This window comes from Chrysochloris asiatica, unplaced genomic scaffold, assembly GCF_000296735.1.
Source record: "Chrysochloris asiatica unplaced genomic scaffold, ChrAsi1.0 scaffold00036, whole genome shotgun sequence".
NCBI lineage: Eukaryota > Metazoa > Chordata > Mammalia > Afrosoricida > Chrysochloridae > Chrysochloris > Chrysochloris asiatica.
In genome coordinates, this window is record NW_006408554.1 from 19,198,665 (window position 1) to 19,204,974 (window position 6,310).

Below are 6,310 nucleotides of genomic sequence, written 5' to 3' on the forward strand. Positions count from 1 at the left end.
AAAAAAAAAAAAAGTACCATGCTAGAAGATGTATAGCCAGAATGCTCATTCAAAACCAGTATGATGAGACTTGTTATGTGCTGTGGAGTCGATTTCGACTCATAACGACCCTGTACAGGGTTTCCGAGGCTGTAAATCTTTATGGGAGCAGAAAGCCTCATCTTTCTCCCGCGGAATAGCTGGTAGTTTTGAACTGCTGACAGTGAGGTTCGCAGCCCGATTCATAACCACTACGTTACCAGAGCTCCTTAAGATGAGACTTAGTCTCTCATATTTTCACACGTTATCCAAAGGTACCAGTTCCTAGAGAAGGACATCATGATTGGTAAAGTGAACGGTCAGTGGGAAAAAAGAAGACCACCCCCCAACAAAATGGTCATAACAATGGACTCAAACACAACAACTCTTATGAAGGCACAGGACAGGGCAGTGTTTGGTGCTGTTGTGTAAAGGGCCGCTATGCATTAGAAATGACTCGGCAGTATCTGAAAACAACATGAGTCTGAACTGACTCAACGGCACTTACCAACAACAACAAGGAATTTTTAAATTTATATTTGGCTTTTCAGCTCCCATATTTACTTTTTTATTCTAAAAATGTATCTCTTCATTGGCATTTCTTGTATAATTTTTCGAATTCCCTTTAATTCTTTGTCCTTTAGCTCTTTGAGAATATTTAATATTGCTATTTTAAAATCTTTGTCCAGTAAATCCTTTATCTATCTATCCTCAGGGGTGGTTTCTATCATTTTATTTTGGTATTTTGTATGGAATATCATTTCCTGTCTTTCCATATGTCTTTGTTGTTGTAGAAACCAGAATATCAAATAATTACACTGTGGGAATCTTGGAGATCAGTTTCTTCCACTTCACTAGGATTTGCTCTTCTTTTTCACTATTATTTTTACTTTAAAAGGTAAAAAACCCTAGGTCTTCAACACCCATTCCCTGCCTTGGTGCACCTGCTGTGGCTAATTCATCATTAAGCTCCTAGCTTGGGGGCACTGGTTGTCACTGCTTCACCAAAAGGCTCCCTTAGTGGAGATGCTGACTGTGAAGCTCACAACTAGACCCCCTGCCTTTGAACACCAGGTGTGGCTACTTCACCACTAGGCTCTCTGATAACGGGTACTCAGCTTTACCATTTCGGTACCAGACTTCCCTTTGGAAATACTGACTGATTCACTCCTAGATACCCCACCTGGGAACACCAGCTGTGCTGCTTCAATACACTATGGGAGTGCTAAACAGTCAGACTGACCATGAGGATTCCCAACTGCGCAAATTCAGCGCCAGACTTTCTACTTGAATGGACCATGTCACATAGGCCACTGGTTGTCACTGTTTCACTATTAGACTGTCTGTATGGGAGTGCGAACTCTGTTTCTTCAAAATGAAATTCCCTGCCTAAGATTGTCAGTTGAGCTGGGATGGGGCTGTGGGGGTTGAAGAGGGCAAAAGGAATTAGATGGAAAACTGATGCTTTCCTACTTTTATATGTTGTCCTGTTCCTGTCATTGTTCACATTAGTGGTCCTAACACTTTGACTGCAGTCCAGAGCTCTGAGACAGTCTGTTTCACCAATTCTATGTCGTTGTCTTCTACATTTGTTGTGAGGGGACAGGAATAATCAACTATTTGCAATGCCATCTTGCTCCACTTCCATTTAGTTCTTCAATTTTTGGTAGTTTTCAATAATGTCTCATACTTTTCAGTGCAGAAGTCTTGCACTTTTATGGTGAAATATAAATCTAAGCATTTTATTATTCTGAATGCTATTGTAAGTTGTTGTTAAGTTTCATGTAGTTGGTTTCGACTCACAGTGACCCTGTGTAGTGTTTCCAAGGAGCGGCTGATGAGTTTGAACTTCGGGCCTTGTGATTCAAACTGACCTTACAGAAGCACACCTGGATTCTGCTATTGTAAACAGATTTATTAATTCCATTTTCAGATTGTTCACTGCAAGAGTATAAAAATACAATTGATTCTGTGTATTGGATTTGTATCCTACAACTTTGCTGAACCCATTACTTAGCACTAATAGATTGGGCAGCAGGGAGAAGGGTGAGGTGGTGGTGGTGGTGGTGGTGGTAGTGGTTAAAGGAAGTCAGTTACTTAGCATTTTCAATAGATATAAAATCATTTCCTCTGAAATAAATATAGTTTTACTTCTTTTTTTCCATTTTGAGCCTAACTGCCCTGGATAGAACCTCCAGTATAATATCAATCTGAACTGGGGAATAGACATCCTTGGCTTGTTCCTAGTCTTAGGAAGAAACATTCCATTTTTCACTATTAGCTCAAATTATACTTGTGAGTTTTTCTACAAATGCTTTGTATGAAGTTGAGGAAGTTTCCTTCCCCTGCTATTCCTATCTCATTGAGTGTTTTTGTTAAGAAAGAGTGTTGGGTTTTGTCAAATGCTTGCCTGCATCTATTTAAATGATGGTATTTTATTTATTTTTGTTCTTTATTCTACTAATATAGTGTAATACTTTGATTATCATTTGCTGAACCACCTTTGTATTACTGGGATAAATCCCACTTGGCCCAGAAATTTAGACCTTTAATTCTGTAAAGACTTACAGCCTCAGAAACTCTATGAAGTAGTTGTAGTCTTTCCTATTAAGTGTCATTACATTGGTTCTGACTCACAGTGATACTTCATAGAGTTTCTGAGGCTTCTCCTTCCAATCAGCCCAATGTCTATATGTCTGTAAGCTAGATTGAATAGGGCTGGGGGATCTGTTTGCTAGTATTTTTTTATGGATTTTTGTGTCTATGTTCTGTAGTTTTCTTTTTTGTGTGTAATGTCATTGTCTGGTTTGGTAGTAGTTGTCCTGAGGATTACAATTACCATCTTAATTTTGACAATCTAGTTTGAGTTAATGCCAACTTTCTTTTAAGAGTAAACAAAAACTAGAGCTTTTTCCATTATTTCTTGAGCTTTGCGAACATATTTTAAATGGCAGATTTTAAATCTTTGTCTAATAAGCCCAATGTTTGTGACTCCTTAGGAATAATTTAGAATCCAACAGCACATACTTACTAAGCTTTCTTTTTTTCTGACCAAAGTCCTCACCTTTTTATCGATGCCACATGGCCTAAATTTGATTTTTTTTTACCTTATAACTAATGACATTTGATGTTTACAGTTACAGAGAGGCTTAAAAATTACATGTGTATATAGTGTTCTAAAATATTACAACTCTGCTTGTATTTAATTATTAAAAAATAAACTCTCTATACAAATTTCAGAATGGGCACCTCGGATCATAGTTCTTGATATGCTTCATTTTTCTCTCAATATTTGCCCAAGAGATCCAGTATATTCTGATTATAAACTTTAGAAATAGACACAACAGGTGTTCCATAAATATTTCTTTTTTCCTTGTTTAAGGCTTTCTGGGTTTTATTTTCCAGTTGGCTGGATAATATATTGGAAACACTAGAAAGATCTTTCATCTGACAAATGAGTCTTGTTCTACAAAGGTAAACACTTGGTAAACCATCTGCTTTTACAAGATGACCAGCAAGACGTACTTTCTTCATACCCTTCACAGAGACAGCTGAGTTACCAACAACAGTCATTACTCATGTTGACGTAGGTGTGGGTCAGTGACCTTCAAACTCAACCACACATCACTCTCCAGCAATATTTCCATGTGCACTTATGTTTGGACATGTCTGTTTTCTTAAAATGTCTTACTTCTCTTTTTCAAACCATTAATCCACTTAATTAATGAGATCATTTACACATGCTGCTTTCAATAACTTTTCTTAGCCCTTAGGTTAGGCAAATACGCTTTTTGTAAGCCAGAGCTGGGAGTAGACAATCAAGTCAAATGGCAGAAATATAAGATATGCTCTCTTTCACAAGGAGTAGCTGAGGAACCAAGAGAGACTAATTCTGACACAGACTTGCAGATACACAGACAGGAAGATGATGATGTGTTTTGAGTTGCCTGTTGTAGCACTGTTACGTTTGTGCTATGTAAAACTACAGCATTTAAGGACAAGACAAAACTGGGATAGTACACTAAACATTCCGTTGTGAGTCCTACCTATGGACACCATCCAAACAAAACAGACAGAAAATCTGTCGGTAATCAATACAGTGTAGTGGCTTAGATCATTTTGGCCACATGCCTATTTTGTCAACCTGAAAAGACTTGAGTAATTCCTTCTTGAATAAGAATTAATTTAGCACAAGTAGATGCTAATGGCCATAGTAAGAAAAAAAAAAAATATGTTACAGACCCATATTGTTTCTTATTATACCTAAATATGCTCAATTTAATATATTAAGAATTTGGTTGTAAATTCACATCAATGGTAAACACTGCTTAAATCATACTTTATTCAATATTTTTATCAATCATTATTTACCTAGAAAAAAGAGAACTCATAGTTCGACCTATGAGAATATCGATTTTTAAATGAAATTAAGAAGTGTCCTCAAAAGAACAATTAAGAATGATAAACCACAAGTGAAAATCACTGTGTACCCAATAACATTGAATTCAGTAGCAGTTGGTGAAGACTTCAAAGACAGTATGCCCACCCTGCTACAAAGTGAAAGGATTTTCCCTATGACTCATCATTGCAAGTGGATCATCTCATCTCTGTTTAAATACCACCAACGTCACAAAGCTTGGTATTTTGTAAGTAGTCCTCTCAACACACATATGAACATTCTAAATTTCAAGTCCCTGAACCACAATATTTTATCAATCTTATCCCATGGACTAACAGGAAAAAGAGAAAGCTCTGCTCCACACAAGGGCCTACTACATATTTAAGGGTATCTTTCATGTTTCTGCTCCCTAAAGTATTCCTGTCACCATAAGCAGACCCAGTGTCTTCAGCCACTTCTCATATGCACAATTCCACAAACTTTCATCACTAAAGATTTGGTCTTTATTCATTTCATAAATATTAATTGAGCACAAATGATATACTAGGTACTGGGGGTATGCTGATGAAAAGAAAGGCATAGCCCCTGCATTCCAGGATCTTAAAGCCTCCTCAGAAAGGCAAATACTAAGTAAGATAATGAAAAAGTAGAATGCTACAAAGAGGGCAGTCATGGCACTTTCAAAAACATGCTTTACAAAGTAATGCTGGGAACTCTACACAAACTTCTCGGAATTGTTTTGATAAAAGCATGGTACATTAGAATTATGTTTCACTTTGGTCCAAACTATGCTTCTTTTAATTTGGCTCATATTACACTAACTCAGACATCACATCACAGTGTGGAAAATATTAAGGCTAGGATAAAGCAAACATTTCACAGAAACTGCTGACCGATGTATCCACAACATGCTGCCCCACGTGAAAGTGCAAACTATCCTGAGGGAAAATTCCAAGAGACCTTTTGGTTCAAGTAGATAATGCCAAGTTGAGGTAACCAATGTGTCTACGAGGGATAGGTCCCTCATAGAGATTGAGAAAGCCTTGCTCTACTGCCATTTCTTAATACTCTTGATATATTAAAAATAGAGTTCTTGTTTAATTGTGTTACTAGTTGCTGTATAGTCGATTCCAACACAGGGTGAACCCATGTGTGAAGAATACAACTGTGCTCCAGAGAGTTTTAATGTCATGGCCATTAGAAAGCAAGTTCCCAGGCATTATATCTGAGGATCCTCTTGGTAGGTTGGAAACAACAAACTTTCAGCTAGTAGACAAATACTTAACCATTTGCATCACAAAGGGACTCCTAAAAATCATGTCCTTAGTTATTGTTAAGTGCTGTCCTCTGGGTTCTGACCCATAGCAACCCTATGTAGGGTTTCTGAGGAGCAATTGGTGGGTTTTAATCTCCCAAACTAAACTATTTGTTGTTAACAAACTTGGTGTTGTTAAGTGCTGTCCAATTGGTTCTGGCTCATAACAACTCTGGCTAGGCTTTCTGAGAGCAGCTGGTTGTTTGAAATGGCAACTTGGGGCTAGCAGTCCAGTGCTTATCCTACACTATCAACCAGGGCTAAGTAACAAACTAGCAAATGTAAATCAATGTAAACAGTCTAAATGTACAATCATATCCCCTGAAATTTTCTCTGCCTTTCCTCCAGCTTTGACATTCCTGATCTGTCTTAACATAGTTTTCATCTTTTATGTTTTTGCTGTACTTCCTTGAGCATGAAGACTTGATAGAATTGTAGAAACTATAGGATTCCACTAAAATTATTATGTGCTACACTTCATACATTAAACACCAAAGACTGAAAACCAGAAGAGTTGTGGGATGACATCAAGAACATCATACGTGAAGAGAACAAAAAGTCACTAAGAAGACAAGAAA

At 37.3% G+C, this 6,310-nt stretch overlaps 1 pseudogene; it reads right to left on the minus strand.

The window, feature by feature from the left end:
- Positions 1 to 6,310, minus strand: part of LOC102841051 — a 21,810-nt pseudogene that overhangs the window by 8,035 nt on the left and 7,465 nt on the right.